Below are 21,709 nucleotides of genomic sequence, written 5' to 3'. Positions count from 1 at the left end.
TGGTTTATCAGCTGTGGCCTACTATATGTGTTTCTGTCAGGGCTAACAACTGTTCATAAATTCCTGTTCATAAAAGAAAAAAACCTGATGCATCCATTAGGCTGGGTTCACACGTGGCGGAATTTCACTTGAATTCCGCTGCGGACACTCCGCAGCGTTAATCCGCAGCGGAGCCGTTTCTCCATTGACTTCCACTTCTATTTAGAAGTGTTCGTTTAGACGATGCGTAAAATTCCACTGCGGAGCATAGGCTGCGGAGCGGAATTTGGTGTCCGCAGCATGCTCTGTCTGTTGCGGACCAGTGGCGGACTGGTTGCGGACTCATGGCGGAATTTCTCCATTGACTTCAATGGAGATTCTAAATTCCGCAATGAAGTCCGCAGCTGTCATGCACATGTTATGTGTGCTGTGGATGCGTCTTGCTTTTTTGCCATGACATTTCTTCATTCTGGCTGGACCTATGTATTTCTAGGTCTACAGCCAGACTGAGGAAGTCAATGGGGCTCCCGGAATTACGGGAGCGTTGCTAGGAGACGTCAGTAAATAGTCACTGTCCAGGGTGCTGAAAGAGTTAAGCGATCGGCAGTAACTGTTTCTGCCCCCTGGACAGTGACTACCGATCCCAATATACAGCTACCTGTAAAAAAATAGAAGTTCATACTTACCGAGAACTCCCTGCTTCTGTCTCCAGTCCGGCTTCCCAGGATGACGTTTCAGTCTAAGTGACGGCTGCAGCCAATCACAGGCTGCAGCGGTCACATGGACTGCCGCGTCATCCAGGGAGGTCGGGCTGGATGCCGAAAGAGGGACGCGTCACCAAGACAACGGCCGGTAAGTATGAAATTCGTTTATTTTCGCTAGGGAAAGTGCTGTCCCTTCTCTCTATCCTGCACTGAATAGAGAGAAGGGAAGCACTTTTACCGCAGTCCGCAGCAGCTAGTCCGCATCAATTTACTGCACATTTTGGGCAGATCCGCCGCAGAATCTGCAACGCAGATTCTGTGCGGCATTGATGCGGACAGCTGCGGAGGAAATCCGCCACGTGGGGCCATGCCCTAATTGTATGGGTTATTGTGTTACTTTAAGGCCTCATTTACACGAGCGTGTGCGTTTTGCGCGCGCAAAAAAACGCTGCGTTTTGCGTGCGCAAAAGGCAATTGACAGCTCCGTGTGTCATCCGTGTATGATGCGCGGCTGCGTGATTTTCGCGCAGCCGCCATCATAGAGATGAGGTAGTCGACGCCCGTCACTGTCCAAGGTGCTGAAAGAGCTAACTGATCGGCAGTAACTCTTTCAGCACCCTCGACAGTGAATGCCGATCACAATATACACCAACCTGTGAATAAAAAAAGACGTTCACACTTACCATGAACTGCCTGCTTCCTCCAGTCCGGTCTCCCGGCCGTTGCCTTGGTGACGCGTCCCTCTCTTGTCATCCGGCCCCACCTCCCAGGATGACGCGGCAGGCCATGAGACCGCTGCAGCCTGTGATTGGCTGCAGCCTGTGCTTGGCCTGTGATTGGCTGCAGCTGTCACTTGGCCTGAATTGTCATCCCGGGAGGTCGGACTGGAGGAAGGAGCCGGGACTTATCGGTAAGTCAGAACTTCTGTTTTTTTTTACACGTATATGTATATTGTGATCGAAAGTCACTGTCCATGGTGCTGAAACAGTTTAAGTCTTTGAGCACCGTGGGCAGTGACTGTCTCCTGACGTCGCGTACCCGAACATTTTTTGCCGGGTTCGGTTAAAACGAGTTCGGCCGAACCCGGTGAAGTTCGGTGCGCTCATCTCTAATTTGACACTCCGTTTGGATGTTTGTAACCAGAAAAGCACGTGGTGCTTTTCTGTTTACATTCATCCTTTTGACAGCTCTTGCGTGATTTTCGCGCATGCAACGCAGGACCGTCAGTGTGGCATGCGTTGTTTTCACGCACCCATTGAAGTCAATGGGTGCGTGTTGCGTGAAAAACGCAAGAATATAGAACATGTCGTGAGTTTTACGCAACGCACTCACGCAGCGCAAAATTCACGCATCGTCTAAACAGCCCCATAGACTATTATAGGTGCGTACGACACGCGTGAAAAGCACGCACGTCGCACGCGCGTATAATACGCTCGTGTAAATGAGGCCTCATAATGATCATTTTACAGTTCACAGTAAGTGCTGCTAATGTATTTGTATCAGAATCTAAGATATATACTTATATTACTTAGAATCTTTATTATTCAGTAAGTATTACAATCTGATTGTAAAAAAATGTTGGCAGTCCGTGATTTTTGGATAAGTTGTCCAGAAAAAAGAAAGAATATGGTTGGGAACCCTGGTTTCTAAGTCCCTATTACATTATTAGGGATGCGAGTAGTGGATGTGCAGGTTATTCACTAAATTTAATCAGAAACAATTGTAAAATGGAAGTTTGTTCAAAACTTTAGAATCCAAACAACCTTTTCTAACAATCGTATCTCACTGAAATAATATTATCCTGCATGTCAAGACCTTGTTTTGATTTTTCCCATCTAATTTTCCTATAAATAAATAATTATGGCCATCATGGCATTTCCACAAAATCAGCTGCATATTATCATGAACAGAAAACAGAATAGTGTTGTCTACAAAGAGTGTGTAATATATAGTAATATATAGGTGCAGCATTGGAAACGTATTGGAGACGAGAGGGCATTGATCAGGCAGAATGATAGTCGTGCATCATTTACTGATCAGAGGGCACGGACAGCATTATTGAGAAAAGAGAAGAGATTTAGGAATTCTGGAGAGGTTTATGGATGTGTAACAGTTAATCTTACCAATATTTTTAGGAGACTATGCATTCAATATAAATATTCCAAATACAGTCCTTGTTTTGTGATGCAAATAGTAATACCATTCATCATTTAGACTACACTAGAAAACACAACCTACTAATAACGTGAGTGCCCAACACTGCAGTATATACAAAATCTAATCTTTATTAAAGTTTATTCAAGTCCATTAATAACAAACAATGCATATTTAAAAATAACCCCCGCCCCCCCAGATGGATGCCGATGCCGAAATACGCATTGGGTGCGGGAGCTGTCTCAGGAGTTTTACTTCTTAGGCTGGGTTCACACACCCTATTCACGGACGTAATTCGGGCGTTTTAGCCTCGAATTATGTCTGAAAATACGGCTCCAAAGCGTCGGCACACATCTGCCCATTCATTTGAATGGGTTTTACGATGTACTGTGCGGACGGTCATTTTTTTTACGCGCCGTAATGGACGCACTGAAAAGCGCCTGCACTTTCCCTTACATCTGAAATTCTGGAGCTGTTTTCTCCTGAAAACAGCTCCGTAATTTCAGCCGAAACGGAGGCTGCCGTGTTAACATACCCTTATGGGTATGATGTACAGTATGGCTTTTGTTACATATAGGATGCCATGGTTTGGATATCCTTTTGTATTATTTTGCGCTACATGCACTTTACATGGGTATGCACCTATATCTCTATATACCTATGCTGTCTTAGTACTAATATATGCATCACTAAATATAACCTACTGCTAGTGATGCCGCCATTATTGACATGTAAAGCTAACTTTTAAAGGGTCAGATACTTTATGACTACTAAGCTTATACCAGCACAGGTAGTGGACATAAAACACATGTGGAAACATACCTTTGTGGCCGCAGATAGACTTAGCAGTGCATAGAAAAAGAACTTTGATGGCTCATGCAAATGATCTCGCAAGTGCTCTGAGGGCGTTCCCAAGCCTGGCAAGTGCTCCGGCTCTTGTAAGTAAACCTTGCCCAATGCCATCCCCTTGGTCTTGATTGACGGCTCCACCATTCTGCTACATCACTGTGTTTGGCACTGAAATCTCACGCATGCATCGGTGGAGGTATCAATCAAGACATAAGGGGGAGGCGTTGAGCAGGTTTACTCGTCGCTTACTGGGCAAAAATATACTCAAGGAAACCACAAAGAATTTAAAATTCCATGGCAGCCATAAAACTATGGGGAGTATTCAAAAAGTAACATTCTACAGTTTGCGCAAGCACTGGCTTTTTTGCCAACGATGGTGCTTTCACTTTAAGGAAAAAATGTTCTATATAAATTGAGCTGGGGCCTTTTTATAAATTATATTTATATTACCAGCAGTGCTGAGCCGGTGATAATACTGACACATGGAGAATTAAAACATCACATCTACTTTTTGTGAAGCTCATGGGTATATAGGAATGCTTTCTATAATCCTATTTTAAAAGCATTAAATCCTGAAAACGTGCCCAAAGTAGAAATTTGCCAGGTGCATTCCTGTATTCCTGAGTTGTATGCTCTGCCAAACACATACTAGAGGCATTTTTTCAGACATTACTGTGTACTGTATGCAAGCAATATATTAAGTTATGTAACAGATTAAGGAAATACCTCGAAAGGAAAGTATTCATTGCCTGGTACTAGATTGATAAACAGTTCTTTATAATGTCAGCTATTTGTACTATCTATCTATCTATCTATCTAATCTATCTATCTAATCTATCTATCTATCCAGGGCCGATTCTACCTTTTCTGCTGCCTGAGGCAAAAATTTAAATGGCATCCCCCTGGCTGTTCTACATCACTACCAGCCTCCTCCAACTCGTGCGGATGCGCCGTTGCCTTGTACTCCCTTGGCATGCGTTGTGCAGCAATGAAGACGGGCAGAGTACACCTCGCCGTACGGTGCGTGCCCAAGTAGTACAAGGTAATGGCACATCTGAGAAAGTTGAAGGAGACTGGTAGTGATGTATAAATACCAGGGGGTGTCAATCAAGCATGGAAAGGTGGGATTGGAGGCAGGACTATGTGATTCTTCATGACAGCGGCACTGCCCCATGACCCTTTAATGAGTAGTTAGCATATAGTGTGCGCTGTTTTAAAAGTTGATTTTATAGATTTTGCTGCATCTGAAAGAAACATATAGGGGAATGTTTGGAAATATTTTCAGGTCATGTATTACTGAATGGTTCCCATTAAATATACAATGAATTGAAAACAATTCCATCCGCCCTGCAATTTTGTTATTATAAATATATTCTACATAATTATAGCTCCAGAACCAACCTCATACATATATACAGTACCAGAACCAAGCTCAGTACATATATATATATATACACTACCGTTAAAAAATTTGGGGTCACCCAGACAATTTTGTGTTTTCCATGAAAACTCACACTTATATTTATCAAATGAGTTGCAAAATGACTAGAAAATATAGTCAAGACATTGACAAGGTTAGAAATAATGATTTTTATTTGAAATAATAATTTTCTCCTTCAAACTTTGCTTTTCTCAAAGAATGCTCCATTTGCAGCAAAAACAGCATTGCAGACCTTTGGCATTCTAGCTGTTAATTTGCTGAGGTAATCGGGAGAAATTTCACCCCATGCTTCCAGAAGCCCCTCCCACAAGTTGGATTGGCTTGATGGGCACTACTTGCGTACCATACGGTCAAGCTGCTCCCACAACAGCTCTATGGGGTTGAGATCTGGTGACTGCGCTGGCCACTCCATTACAGATAGAATACCAGCTTCCTGCTTCTTCCCTAAATAGTTCTTGCATAATTTGGAGGTGTGCTTTGGGTCATTGTCCTGTTGTAGGATGAAATTGGCTCCAATCAAGCGCTGTCCACAGGGTATGGCATGGTGTTGCAAAATGGAGTGATAGCCTTATTCAAAATCCCTTTTACCTTGTACAAATCTCCCACTTTACCAGCACCAAAGCAACCCCAGACAATCACATTACCTCCACCATGCTTGACAGATGGCATCAGGCACTCTTCCAGCATCTTTTCAGTTGTTCTGCGTCTCACAAATGTTCTTCTGTGTGATCCAAACACCTCAAACTTCGATTCGTCTGTCCATAACACTTTTTTCCAATCTTCCTCTGTCCAATGTCTGTGTGCCTTTGCCCATATTAATCTTTTCCTTTTATTAGCCAGTCTCAGATATGGCTTTTTCTTTGCCACTCTGCCCTGAAGGCCAGCATTCCGGAGTCGCCTCTTCACTGTAGACGTTGACACTGGCGTTTTGCGGGTACTATTTAATGAAGCTGCCAGTTGAGGACCTGTGAGGCGTCTATTTCTCAAACTAGAGACTCTAATGTACTTGTCTTGTTGCTCAGTTATGCAGAGGGGCCTCCCACTTCTCTTTCTACTCTGGTTAGAGCCTGTTTGTGTTGTCCTCTGCAGGGAGTAGTACACACCGTTGTAGGAAATCTTCAGTTTCTTGGCAATTTCTCGCATGGAATAGCCTTCATTTTTAAGAACAAGAATAGACTGTCGAGTTTCACATGAAAGCTCTCTTTTTCTAGCCATTGTGAGAGTTTAATCGAACCCACAAATGTAATGCTCCAGATTCTCAACTAGCTCAAAGGAAGGTCAGTTTTATAGCTCCTCTAAACATCAAAACTGTTAACAGCGGTGCTAACATAATTGCACAAGGGTTTTCAAGTGTTTTCTAATCATCCATTAGCCTTCTAACACAGTTAGCAAACACAATGTACCATTAGAACACTGAAGTGATGGTTGCTGGAAATGGGCCTCTATACACCTATGTAGATATTGCATTAAAAACCAGATGTTTGCAGCTAGAATAGTCATTTAGCACATTAACAATGTATAGAGTGTATTTCTAATTAATTTAATGTTATCTTCATTGAAAAAAACTGTGCTTTTCTTGCACACATAAGGAAATTTCTAAGTGACCCTAAACTTTTGAACGGTAGTGTATATACAGCACTAGAACAAAGCTCATACATATATAAAGCACCAGAATCAAGCTCTGACATATATACAGCTCCAGAACCAAGCTCTGACATATATACAGCACCAGAACAAAGCTCTCACATATATACAGCACCAGAACAAAGCTCATTACACAAATACAGCTCCAGAACAAAGCTCAATACATATATAAAGTACCAGAACAAAGTTCAGTATATATATATATATATATATATATATATATATACATACAGCACCAGAACCAAGCTTAGTATATATATATATATATATATATATAAAAAAAATATATATATATATATATATATATATATATATATATATGCACACAGCACCAGAACCAAGCACAAAACAAATACAGCACAAGAACTAAGCTCAGTACCTAAATACAGCACCAGAACAAAGCTCTGTACATATATACAGCACCAGAACGAAGCTCAGTACATATATACAACACCAGAGACAAGCTCAGTACATATATACAGCTCCAGAACAAAACTATATATATATATATATATATATATATATATATATACAGTACCAGAACCAAGCTCAGAGCATATATACACCAGAACCTAGCTCAGTGCATAAATACAACACTAGAACCAAGCTCAGCATATATATATATATATATATATATATATATATATATATATATATACAGTGAAGGAAATAAGTATTTGATCCTTTGCTGATTTTGTAAGTTTGCCCACTGTCAAAGTCATGAACAGTCTAGAATTTTTAGGCTAGGTTAATTTTACCAGTGAGAGCTAGATTCTATTTAAAAAAACAAAACAGAAAATCACATAGTCAAAATTATATATATTTATTTGCATTGTGCACAGAGAAATAAGTATTTGATCCCCTACCAACCATTAAGAGTTCAGCCTCCTCCAGACCAGTTACACGCTCCAAATCAACTTGGTGCCTGCATTAAAGAGGCTCTGTCACCAGATTTTGCAGCCCCTATCTGCTATTGCAGCAGATAGGCGCTGCAATGTAGATTACAGTAACGTTTTTATTTTTAAAAAACGAGCATTTTTGGCCAAGTTATGACCATTTTTGTATTTATGCAAATGAGGCTTGCAAAAGTCCAAGTGGGTGTGTTTAAAAGTAAAAGTCCAAGTGGGCGTGTATTATGTGCGTACATCGGGGCGTTTTTAATACTTTTACTAGCTGGGCGTTCTGAAGAGAAGTATCATCCACTTCTCTTCAGAACGCCCAGCTTCTGCCTGATCACGATGTGACGTCACTCACAGGTCCTGCATCGTGTCAGACGAGCGAGGACACCGGCACCAGAGGCTACAGATGATTCTGCAGCAGCATCAGCGTTTGCAGGTAAGTAGCTACATCGACTTACCTGCTAACGCCGATGCTGCTGCAGAATCAACTGAAGCCTCTGGTGCCGATGTGTCCGACACGATGCAGGACCTGTGAGTGACGTCACAGCGTGATCTGGCAGAAGCTGGGCGTTCTGAAGAGAAGAGGATGATACTTCTCTTCAGAACGCACAGCTAGTAAAAGTATTAAAAACGCCCCGATGTACGCACATAATACACGCCCACTTGGACTTTTACTTTTAAACACACCCACTTGGACTTTTGCAAGCCTCATTTGCATAAATACAAAAATGGTCATAACTTGGCCAAAAATGCTCATTTTTTTAAAATAAAAACGTTACTGTAATCTACATTGCAGCGCCGATCTGCTGCAATAGCAGATAGGGGCTGCAAAATCTGGTGACAGAGCCTCTTTAAAGACAGCTGTCTTAAATGGTCACCTGTATAAAAGACTCCTGTCCACAGACTCAATTAATCAGTCTGACTCTAACCTCTACAACATGGGCAAGACCAAAGAGCTTTCTAAGGATGTCAGGGAAAAGATCATAGACCTGCACAAGGCTGGAATGGGCTACAAAACCGTAAGTAAGACGCTGGGTGAGAAGGAGACAACTGTTGGTGCAATAGTAAGAAAATGGAAGACATACAAAATGACTGTCAATCGACATCGATCTGGGGCTCCATGCAAAATCTCACCTCGTGGGGTATCCTTGATCCTGAGGAAGGTGAGAGCTCTTGGGCATTAACTCAACTCGCCGTTTTTGGAGGAAGAGAAATGCTGCCTATGACCCAAAGAACACCGTCCCCACTGTCAAGCATGGAGGTGGAAACATTATGTTTTGGGGGTGTTTCTCTGCTAAGGGCACAGGACTACTTCACCGCATCAATGGGAGAATGGATGGAGCCATGTACCGCCAAATCCTGAGTGACAACCTCCTTCCCTCCACCAGGACATTAAAAATGGCTCGTGGCTGGGTCTTCCAGCATGACAATTACCCGAAACATACAGCCAAGGCAACAAAGGAGTGGCTCAAAAAGAAGCACATTAAGGTCATGGAGTGGCCTAGCCAGTCTCCAGACCTTAATCCCATCGAAAACTTATGGAGGAAGCTGAAGATCCGAGTTGCCAAGCGACAGCCTCGAAATCTTAATGATTTATAGATGATCTGCAAAGAGGAGTGGGCCAAAATTCCATCTAACATGTGTGCAAACCTCATCATCAACTAAAAAAAAAACGTCTGACTGCTGTGCTTGCCAACAAGGGTTTTGCCACCAAGTATTAAGTCTTGTTTGCCAAAGGGATCAAATACTTATTTCTCTGTGCACAATGCAAATAAATATATATAATTTTGACTATGTGATTTTCTGTTTTTTTTTAAATATAATCTATCTCTCACTGGTAAAATTAACCTAGCCTAAAAATTCTAGACTGTTCATGTCTTTGACAGTGGGAAAACTTACAAAATCAGCAAGGGATCCAATACTTATTTCCTTCACTGTATATACACACGGCACCAGAACAAAATTCAGTACACAAATACAGCTCCATAGCCAAGCTCAACACATGTATCCAGTACCAGAACAAAGCTCAGTATATATATACAGCACCAGAACCAAGCTCAGGATATATATATATATATATACACACACATATATACAGCACCAGAACAAAGCTCAGTACCTACATACAGCACCAGAAAAAAGCTCAGTACATATATACAGCACCAGAACAAAGCTCAGTACATATATACAACACCAGAACAAAGCTCAGTACATATATACAGCTCCCGAACAAAACTCAATACATATATACAGTACCAGAACCAAGCTCAGAACATATATACAGTACCAGAACAAAGCTCAGAACATATATACAACACCAGAACATAACTCAGTACATAAATACAACACTAGAACCAAGCTCAGTACATACAGCTCCAGAACCAAGCTCAGTATATATATACAGCACTAGAAGCAAGCTCAGTAAATATATACAGCACCAGAACCAAGCTCAGTACATATATACAGCACCAGCACAAATACAGCTCAATTTATTGAAACCCCTGCCGTATAGGTTTCTACGGCGTAAAACTACAGCTCCCAACATGGCCTGAACAATGATAAGGATATGCTGGGAGTTGCTGTTGCATAAAAAAAAAATCATACCATACATCATTGCACTGCAGATCATATAGTGACTACAGTACTGATTAGAGGCAGAATAAACATTTACATTAAGTGACTCACAGGTGACATCAGATTCTAGTTCTTTTTCTCTTTTCTCCATCCGGTCCAGACCTCAATGATGACTTCTCACAGCCACAGCCCATTTCTGCAGTTTTCCGCTCAATTGTCTTCAGCTTCTCACTTTTCAAACATTTCTGCACCTATAAACGATAAACTTTCATGGTGCCACACACTACACTCTAAATATAATTGCACCATACACTGCACCTCTAATTCCAATAGCGCCATACACTGTGTCCCTGATTATAATAGCGCCATACACTGTGTCCCACACAAACACACACTGTGCCACATGTAGATAGTGCCCCCAAAGAGCCCCCTGCAGACAGTGCCCCACATAGAGCCCCCTGTAGATAGTGCCCCACATACATAGTACCCTCCATAGAGCTTCCTGCAGACAGTGCCCCACATAGAGCCCCCTGTAGACAGTGCCCCAAATATATAGTGCCCTCCATAGAGCCCCCTGTAGATAGTGGTCCCACAGATCTGTACATAGTGCCCACATATAGTCTCCTGTAGGAAGTGCTCCACATATAACCCCCCTGTAGATAGTGTTCAACATATAGTCCCCATGTAGATAGTGCTCCACATATTACCCCCCTGTAGATATTGCTCAACATATAGCCCTCCCTGTAGATAGTGCTCCACATATAGTCCCTCATACAATGCAGTCCTGCTCTTTTCTGAGCAGGTCTGCTGAGGCTGAACTACACAAGCGGCGCGATGACGTTATCGCGTCGCTTGCGGCATTGAAAGACATTTATTGGCAGGGCAGAATTTATTGCCCAGTCACTTAGCACCTTTTAACGACACAAGCAGTGCGATGACGTCATCGCGCTGCTTTCATCCGTAAAAGGCGTGCCCCGCTATTGATTGCTTATCAATGTAACGTGCCCCGCCATTCATTGCTTATGTATGTAATTGTATCTGCGTCCTATAGACGCAGGTACAATTATAGTGCAGGGTGCGGTGATCGCGGCTGGTTGCAGTGGCGCCACCGCCCCCACAGAGAGGCAGCAGGCCACCGCCTGAGGCGGGATGCTCATCTCGCCTCATGGATGGTGCGGCCCTCTATGTATCTATCTATCTCATATCTAAATCTATCTATTATATTTTTATCTATCTATCTATCATCTCATATCTATCTATAACAGGGGCGTAACTAGGAAAGACTGGGCCCCATAGCAAACTCTTAACTGGGGCCCCCCACGGGTGCCACAAGCAGCCCCCCTTATAAATAGTGCCCCCTGTAGAATGTGCCATACAGCCCCCTGTAGACAGTGCTATATAGCCCCGCTTATAGACAGTGTCACACCCCATTTGTAGATAGCGCCCCCACCTCCCCCTTGTAGATAGTTCCATACAGCCCCCCTGTAGATATTTCCATAAAGCTCCCACTGTATATAGCGTTATACAGCTCCCACTGTATATAGTGCCACACAGCCCCCCCTTAGTAGAAAGTGCAGCACAGCCCATCCTTAGAAGAAAGTGCCACACACAGTTCCCTGTAGATTGCGCCACACTCAGCCCCCTGTAGATAGAGCCACAGCCCTCCCCCTTGTAAATAGTGCCATACAGTTCCTCCATGTGTATAGTGCCACACAGCTCCCCATTTTGTATAGTGCCACACAGCTCCCCCCTGTGTATAGTGCCACACAGCTCCCCCTTGTGTATAGTGCCACACTGCTCCCCCTTGTGTATAGTGCCACACAGCCCCTATTTGTGTATAGTGCCACACAGTCACCCCCCCCCCCTTGTGTATAGTGCCACAAGGCAATGGCGCATCCGAGAAAGTTGTATCAGCCAGGGAGATGTCACTCAAACATGGAAAGGTGGGTTTGAAGGCAGGACTATGTGACTCTTCAGGATAGCGGCACTGCCCCATGACCCCCTAATGAGTAATTAGCATATAGTGTGCGCCGTTTTAAAAGTGGATTTTAAGAATTTTGCTGCATCTGAAAAAAACAAGGGAATGTTTGGAAATATTGTCAGATCATGGTGGCGGTTCAAGGGGTTAAAACTACCTGACAGTTTCCCATTAAATATACAATGAATTGAGAACAACTCCACCTGCCCTGCAATTTTGTTATTATAAATATATCCTATATAAACTACAGATCCAGAACCAAGCTGCGACATATATACAGTACCACAACAGTACAGAAATACAGTACCACAACCAAGATCAGTACATAAATACAGAACTAGAACCAAGATAAGTACATATAGACAGCACCAGAACCAAGCTCAGTAAATAAATACAGCACTAGAACCAAGCTCTGACATATATACAGCACAAGAACAAAGCTCAGTACATATATACAGCACTAGAACCAAGCTCAGTACATAAATAAAGCACAAGAACCAAGCCCATACATATATGCAGCACCAGAACAAACCTCAGTACATAAGTAAAGCACCAGAACAAACCTCAGTACATAAATACAGCACTAGAACCAAGCTCAGTACATATATACAGCACCAGAATCAACCTCAGTACATAAATACAGCACCAGAATCAACCTCCGTACATAAATACAGCACCAGTACCAAGCTCAGTACATATATACACAAAACCAAAACCAATCTCATACGTATATACAGCACCAGAACCAAGCTCAGTACTTACATACAGAATCAGAACCAAGATCAGTATATATATACAACACCAGGACAAATACAGCTCAATTTAGTGCAACCCCTGCCGTATAGGTTTGTACGGCGTAAAACTACAGCTCCCAGCATGGCCCGAACAATGGTGAGGATATGCTGAGAGATGCTGTTTCACAAAAAAATCATATCATAATCATCACACTGCAGATCATACAGTGACTACAGTGCCGATTAGAGGCAGAATAAACATTTACATTAAGTGACTCACCGGTGAAGTCTCAGATTCTAGTTCTTTTCTTCTCCCTCCGGTCCAGATATCTATGATGGATTTCTACCGGCCACGACCCATTTCTGCAGTTTTCCGCTCAGATGTCTTCAGCTTCTCACTTTTAAATCATTTCTGCACCTATAAACGAAGTTAAAATTCTCAACACCTCTAACTACAATAGCGCCATACACTGTGTCCCTGATTATAAAAGTACCATACACTGTCACCCACACACACACCGTGCCCCCTGTAGATAGTGCCCCCATAGCCACCGTGCTGCCCTACATATAGCTTCCCCTATAGGTAGTGCTCCATGTATAGCCCACCTCTGTAGACAGTGCCCTACATATAGCCACCCTGTTGCTAGTACCCCACAGGTAACCCACCCCTGTATATAGTGTCCCACATATAGCCCACCCCTATAGAAAGTGCCCTAAAAAATAGCTCCCCTATAGATAGTGCTTTACATATAGCCCACCCCTGTATAGTGTCTCACATATAGCTCCCCCTGTATATAGTGCCCAACATATAGACCCCCCTGTAGGTAGTGGCCCACATCCCCACATATAGACCCCCCCGGTAGATTGTGCCCCACATCCCCACATACAGACCACCCCTGTAGCTAGTACCCCACATCCCCACATATAGACCCCTCCTGTATATAGTGGCCCACATATAGATGACCCCCCCTGTAGATAGAGCCCCCACTATAGATAATGCCATTAACAGTTTTATGAGAGAAAAAAAACAAAAGAACTTTACATACTCACATGATCCCGTTCCTGTTCGCTGATGATGCAGATCTGCTCTCTTCTGAGCAGGTCTGCAGGAGCTGGATGAGCGTCGTCCAATGACGCTGATTGGCAGGGCAGAATGACTTGCCCCGTCAATCAGGGCCTTTCAAGCATGAAAGCGGAGCGATGACATCATTGCGCCGCTAGCCAATCAGCGTCATTGTAAGGCGCATGTATTTGGCTGTCGCTAGCATCGGGCCCCCTCCGGTGCTAGTGACGCCTACAAGCATGAGAGGGCCTGTGTCGCCCATACTTGTTGGAGGCTCGGCGGTGCAGGCCCCATAGTAGCGGCGCTACTGCTGTAGCAGCTATAACGGCTACTAGCGGCGCCACCGAGCATATGGGGGGGTGTCGGCTAGCGGCACGGGCCCCCTCAAGCCGCAGGCCCCGTAGCAGTCGCTACGGCTGCTACAGCGGGAGTTACGCCACTGATCTATAAATCTATCATCTATCTCATATCTATCTATCTATCTATCTATCATCTATCTCATATCTAGCTATCTCGCTCACTCTTTCTTTCAATATATACACCGCGTTCCAAATTATTATGCAAATGTTATTTTTCGCTGATTTTCCTAAATAGTCGATGCAAATGACAGTCAGTATAATCTTCAAGCCATCAACCGTTGGAGTATAATGCAAATTTTATTGAACATATCTCCTAATGATAACAGATTTTTTTTTAGAAGTAAAAAACTCAAAATGCACTGTTTCACATTATTATGCACAACAGAGATCAAAACATTTTAAAGGTTGTAAAGAGAACTAATATGGTAATTTGTTGAATTTGCAGCATCATGAGGTCATATTTACAGAAATCAAAAGCTCTTTCAATAAAAAAAAACTTAGCAGGCCAAGTTACATCTTAACATAGGACCCCTTCTTTGATATCACCTTCACAATTCTTGCATCCATTGAATTTGTGAGTATTTGGACAGTTTCTGCTTGAATATCTTTGCAGGATGTCAGAATAGCCTCCCAGAGCTTCTGTTTTGATGTGAACTGCCTCCCACCCTCATAGATATTTTGCTTGAGGATGCTCCAGAGGTTCTCAATAGGATTGAGGTCAGGGGAACATGGGGGCCACACCATGAGTTTCTCTCCTTTTATGCCCATAGCAGCCAATGACATAGAGGTATTCTTTGCAGCATGAGGTGGTGCATTGTCATGCATGAAGATAATTTTGCTACGGAAGGCACGGTTCTTTGTACCACGGAAGAAAGTGGTCAGTTATAAACTCTACGTACTTTGCAGAGGTAATTTTCACACCGTCAGGGACCCTAAAGGGGCCTACTAGCTCTCTCCCCATGCTTCCAGCCCAAAACATGACTCTGCCACCTCCTTGCTTACATCGCAACCTTGTTGGGACATGGTGGCCATTCACCAACCATCCACTACTCCATCCATCTGGACCATCCAGGGTTGCACGGCACTCATCAGTAAACAACACGGTTTGAAAATTAGTCTTCATGTATTTCTGAGCCCACTGCAACTGTTTCTGCTTGTGAGCATTGTTTAGGGGTGGCCGAATAATAGCTTTATGCACACTTGAAAACCTCTGGAGGATCCTACACCTTGAGGTTTGCGGGACTCCAGAGGCACCAGCGGCTTCAAATACCTGTTTGCTGCTTTGCAATGGCATTTTAGCAGCTGCTCTCCTAATCCTATTAATTTGTCTGGCAGAAACCTTCCTCATTATGCCTTTATCTGAACGAACCCGTCTGTGCTCTGAATCAGCCACAAATCTTTTCACAGTACGATGATCACGCTTAAGTTTTCTTGAAATATCCAATGTTTTCATACCTTGTCCAAGGTATTGCACTATTTCACGCTTTTCGGCAGCAGAGAGATCCTTTTTCTTTCCCATATTGCTTGAAACCTGTGGCCTGCTTAATAATGTGGAACGTCCTTCTTAAGTAGTTTTCCTTTGATTGGGCACACCTGGCAAACTAATTATCACAGGTGTCTGAGATTGATTACAATGATCCAAAGAGCCCTAAGACACTATACCATCCATGAGTTTAATTGAAAAACAAATAATTAAATGTTTATGACACTTAAATCCAACGTGCATAATAATTTGGAACACGGTGTATATATACAGGGGGGGAGGGTGCATAAGTAGGCAAACAATTTAAATAGTATTTTATAAAATAACAAAACAATTAAGTACACACACTTATATGTTCCATTTGGCCTCCCTCACTAATTACACATTGCTGTAATTTAGTTTTTATACTCAAGCATACTTTGGTTCTTTAATAAGTTCTTTATTGGCATTGATTTCTTGCTTCTTTTATGAACTGAATCGTGTTATCAACCGTGTGTGGTTTCCTTGAATATACCTGATCTTTGATAACTCCCCAAAACAAAATGGCCATCGGCATACAGTCTGGTGTCGTGGTGGCCATTCAACCGGGCCTCGTCTACCTATCCACCTATTGGGTAATTTTTCATTGAGAAAATTATGCACCGCCAGGGCCGGGCTGGGGATGAAATTCAACCCTGGCATTCGAAAGCACACAGGCCCACTTGTTGTTTGGTGAATGTGAAATATATGGCCATGTTCATACAGGGCAGATACGCTGCGTAAAAGTACACAGTACCAAAGAGTGGGGCAATTTTTCTGGTGGAAGACAGTGGTTAAAAAGAAAAAGCTTATACTAACCCCAGTCTCCGTAATCATGGCGGAACTATCACCTGTGTTCAACTGAGAAGGCCGGCATTGACGGAGAAGTATAGAGAAGTATAAGGGATTTTTTTTCTGAGCTTTTCCGCCGCAATAATCGCAAAACCTGCAAAAGAAAAGCAGCGATTCCAAAACATAAATTGACATTCTGCGGATTAAAAAATAGCACTGCAGGTCAATTTATGAATGTTTTTTCGGCTGATTTTAGTGTGTGGATGAGGTTTGTTTAAATCTCATCCACTCTGCTGCTACTGTATTACGATGCAGAAAATCCACAGTGTTTATTGCTATTTGTGGACATACCCGGTTTGTTCGCTTGTAGCTTATGAGAAGGTGTGGTGAGTGCAGCATGGCTACAGTATATATCATATAGTTACGGCTGTACCTGGTATTACAACTCAGTCCCATTAACCCTTTCCCACCGCAGCCATTTTTCGGACTTTCACTTTCGTTTTTTTCCTCCCCAGCTTCCAAAAGCCATAATTTTTTTATTTTTCCATCAATATTACCATATTACCATATGAGGGTCATTTATTGTACCATATATTGTACTATATAATGTAGTGGGGAAACTGGAAAACAAATATTTGTGGGATGGAATAAGAATAAACAGCGATTCCTCAAACTTTAGGGGGGTTTTGTTTTTGCGGTGTTCACCCTGCGATAAAAACGGAGGTTAACTGTATTATGTGGGTAAATACGATTATGGTGATACTAAATTAATATAGTTTTTTTTTATGTTTCTACTACTTTTACAAGAAAAGACTGATTGTTAAAAATAAAATTTGGGTTTATTCGCCACATATTTTTCCGTCGATTGAGCGATATGAAGGCTTATTTTTTAGTGGGCGAGCTGTAGTTTTAATTCCTGATACATGAGACTTTTTGATCACTTTTGATTACATTTTTTGTGGGAGTTGAAGTGACCAAAAAACAGCGATTCTGGCATTTTAATTGTTTACGTCGTTCACCGTGCGGATGAAATAATTATATATTGTAATAGTTCAGACTTTTCCGTATTACGGATGCGTCGATATCTTAATTTTTTTTTTTAGATTGAGAAAAGGGGAAAATGGGAAAAGGTTTTTTCTTTTAACTTTTTTTATTTATTTATGAAAAAAATATTATTTTACTGTTTTTTACTTGGGGACTTCAACCAGCGATCCAACTTGCATGATATACTGCAATATTAACATATTGCAGTATACCGTGATACTGACACTCTCCTATGAAGCCCTTCAAATATGGCAGACGTGGGGGCCTTTATCAGGCATTCAGACTGCCATGCCAACCAACGGCACACCGCGATCACGTTGCAGGTGGGGCATTGAAATTTTACAAAAGGCCGCCCCTCTGTTTCTAGTCACTTAAATGCCACGGTCGCTATTGACCGCGGAATTTATTGGGTTAAACGAGCGGGATAGTGATCGTTACCCTAAAGTGTAGGCTGTAACACACAGCCAACACGCTCATTCTATCGAGCAGGCTCAGTCAGTGCGGCCGCTCCATACTCCCCCACCCGACGTGCACCGCATATATACGTGTATATATACGGCGGATGTCGGGAAGGGGTTGTCTGGTTTCAGAAAACTAATATTATTAAAAGTATCAAAAGTATAATTTCTGTATTAATTCCTCACAGTTTTCAAGATCCCTGCTTGTTGTTATTCAGTAGGAACTTTCATTGTTCACTTCCAGTGAATAAAATTCTGTCCATGGTCATGTGATGACACAGAGGTTGTATTACAGTTATGCCTTATTCAGACGAGCGTATAGCTCGGCCGTGTGACGGGCGTTTTTTAACGACCGTCACGCGGCTGCATGTAATTCTATGGGGCTATTCACACGGCCGTTGCTTTAATGGACTGTGTGAAGGATCCGTGAAACATTAGGTCTTGTCCTATTTTTGTCTGTTTTCACGGAACTCTCAATAGACTCAAGTCTATGAGGGATCCGTGAAAACAGGTCCTGCACGGGTGCGAATCGGCCGGGAAAAACTGACGTTTTTCATGGCTGATATGACACAAGCTTGTTTGAATAAGGCTTGACAGTATGTGTTTCAGAGCTGTGTCTTTTAACAATCCCAGCATCTGTGTGTCCATCACATGACCATGGACAGAATTTTATCCACTGAAAGTAAACAATGACTGTTACCATTGAATAGCAGCAAGCAGAGATCTTAAAAACCATGAGTAATTAATACAGCTACTTTGAGATATACTGTAAGAAGTATAGAAAACCTGTTACACGGGTTTGCTAGCAAAAGGAATGCAGTGGTCTGTTAATATATATAAATGCCCCCCCATAACTGCCCCTACACAGTATAATGCTCCCCATAGCTGCCCCCACACAGTATAATGCCCCCCCCCATAGACACCCCCACACAGTATAATGCCCCCATAGCTGCCCCCACACAGTAAAATGCCCCCATATCAGCTCCACCCACAGTATAATGCCCCTCATAACTGCCCCCACAGTATAATGCCCCTCATAGCTGCCCCACAGTATAATGCCCCTCATAGCTGCCCCACACAGTATAATGCCCCCCATAGCTTCCCCCACACAGTATAATGACCCCTATAGCTGCCCCCACAGTATAATGCTCCCAATAGCTGCCCCCACAGTATAATGCACCCCATAGCTGCCTCACACAGTATAATGAGCCCCATAGCTTCCCCCACACAGCATAATGCCCCCCATAGCTGCCCCAACACAGCATAATGCTCCCCATAGCTACCCCAACACAGTATAATGCCCCCCTCCCTCCCATACACAGTATAATGCCCCCCTCCCCTCCTAATATTGTACATATTGGGGCATTATCCTCCACCCAGCGGGGGAACGGGGATAGATAAGTATGTATGTTATTATTTTACTATTAGGGCCGTACATATGGGGGCATTATACTGTGTATGGGATGGAGATGGGGGCATTATACTGTGTATGGGAAGGAGGAGCGCATTATACTGTGTATGGGAGGGAGGGGGGGGCTATATACTGTGTATGGGAGGGAGGGGGCATTATACTGTGTATGGGAGGGAGGGGCGGCCTTATACTGTATATGGGAGGGAGGGGGCATTATACTGTGTATGGGAGGGAGGGTGCATTATACTGTGTATGGGAGGGAGGGGCATTATAGCTACGCCACTAATTACTCATTTCTTCCTCAGTCTTCTGGCTGTGGGCGGAGCTAACTGGCGGTTGGGCTGTGGGCGGAGCTCTATGTGAGCTTCGGACACCACGGTCTTCTCGGTTATATAATAGATAACAGTAATTAAAGAAGGGGCCGCAGCGCTGATTTAGCCCTCTTTCCCCTTTACTGTTTTTCCCTGCATGGCGGCATCTCGGCCACCGGCTGTGTCCTGAACAGCAGCACTGCTCCATTCAAGTGAATGTGGACGTGCTGCAGTTCTTTGCACCGCCGGTTAGCCGGGGTGCTGTTTTGCAGGGAAAAACAGTAAAGGGGACACAGTGTTAAGTCAGCACTGCGGCCCCTTCATTCTCAGGTGGGGGACCCAGATGTCGGATCCCCACCGATCATGAAGTAATGGCATATATGTGCTAGAGGTTGTGCAAAGCTTAAAATGTTGCGTGGGTGAGGAGGTATGCTCTAGTTGTAAAAAAACATGCAATGTATGAACATACTCTTACCCCCACAAACACCACAAAAATGGATGTATAATCCCCCCTCTTACAGTACACAGGGCTAATACAACCCCACCCCCCACATACAACTCCCATTTTACACAAAGCATAAATAGTCCCCAGCACACAGTATCCTCTCATCACTTCCCCACCAACATCACACAAGATCCTAATCCCCCCCCCCCATAAAGCACAGAGTATCTGAAACAATGTCTCCCCTACCTTCCACCACAACACATGACCCTGCATCAGACACTTTCCAGCCCAGAGATGTGCAGGAGATTGTTCCAGTGTCTCCAGGTTGCAGATAGGGCAGAGTCCTGCATCCTCCTCCTTCTGGTGTTTTTTCATTCATTGACAGGAAGCAGTGGATGTTATCAGGAAGACTACCCCTCCACATACAGCCACGTGCAGCCAGAGAGCCCTCTCCCTCCATGTCCTGCACTGGTCTGTGTGCAGTCAGAGCTTACCGTTTGCTGATTGGTGGAGCACTTGTCAGCTGACAGGCTGTCTACCAATCAGAACTTCTGCTCAGTAAAAGAAGCTCTTATCAGCTGTCTGTAGCAGCTGATCAGAGCATGAAACAATGTCAGAGCGGCCTCCGAGCTGCACATCTGGCATTTGCCAGAATTTCCAGATGGGCAGTCCGGCCCTGCGCACCGTTAAAGCAGAGTGCGGACGGCTCCATCTTGCTGAAAACAGATGTCTTCAATTTCATGTTCCGACTGCAATTGTGGTATTACATTTTCTTGGAGCATGATAAGGTACAGGTCTGAGGTAACCATTGAATTGTAGAAGATAGGTCCAAATACCCATTTACATGAAAAGGCCGCCAAAACTGTAACCCCAGGGTGATTCAATTGTTGCAATGGAGTTTTCTGTTGAGTAATAAACAGTAATGCCATCTCCTTGTGTTTCTTCATCCAAAATTGCAGCACAAAATTGTAATTAGACTGTATGAAAAATCTCCCCCTGTATAAACACAGTTGAGTCACATTATTATGACTACCAGCTAATATCCAGAGTAACCGCCGTGACGGGCTGGGACTGACTCAGTAAGGTGCTGGTAGATTGTCTCAGATATCTGGAGCCATGCTGACTGCAGTGCATCCCACATTTGCTGGAGGGTGCGTGGGGGAGGATCCATAGAGCGAACAAGACGATGGAGGTCCCACAAATGCTCAATTTGGTTCAAGTCTGGTGAACTAGGGGGCCAGGGAAGTACTTGGAAGTCTTGGTCTTGCTCTTCCAACCACTGTCGGACATTTCTAGCCGTGTGACATGTCGCATTGTCTCGCTGGAATATTCCATCTGCCCCAGGGAAGATGAACAGCATGTATGGGTG

General features: G+C 43.4%; 1 long non-coding RNA gene across 2 annotated transcripts in view; it reads right to left on the bottom strand.

The window, feature by feature from the left end:
- LOC142740898 (uncharacterized) overlaps window positions 1-20,799 on the bottom strand; it is a 49,133-nt gene extending 28,334 nt beyond the window's left edge. For both annotated transcript variants that reach the window (XR_012880913.1, XR_012880914.1), the window contains exons 1-2: window positions 20,587-20,799; window positions 16,699-16,825 (exon numbers count right to left, since the gene is read on the bottom strand). This is a non-coding gene — a long non-coding RNA (uncharacterized LOC142740898). The remainder of the gene's footprint in view (window positions 1-16,698; window positions 16,826-20,586) is intronic.
- Window positions 20,800-21,709: the final 910 nt, after the last annotated feature.

The sequence above is a fragment of the Rhinoderma darwinii genome, chromosome 2 (genome assembly GCF_050947455.1).
Source record: "Rhinoderma darwinii isolate aRhiDar2 chromosome 2, aRhiDar2.hap1, whole genome shotgun sequence".
NCBI lineage: Eukaryota > Metazoa > Chordata > Amphibia > Anura > Rhinodermatidae > Rhinoderma > Rhinoderma darwinii.
Note: the sequence above shows the minus strand (reverse complement) of the source record. Positions and strands in the feature narration are given on the sequence as shown.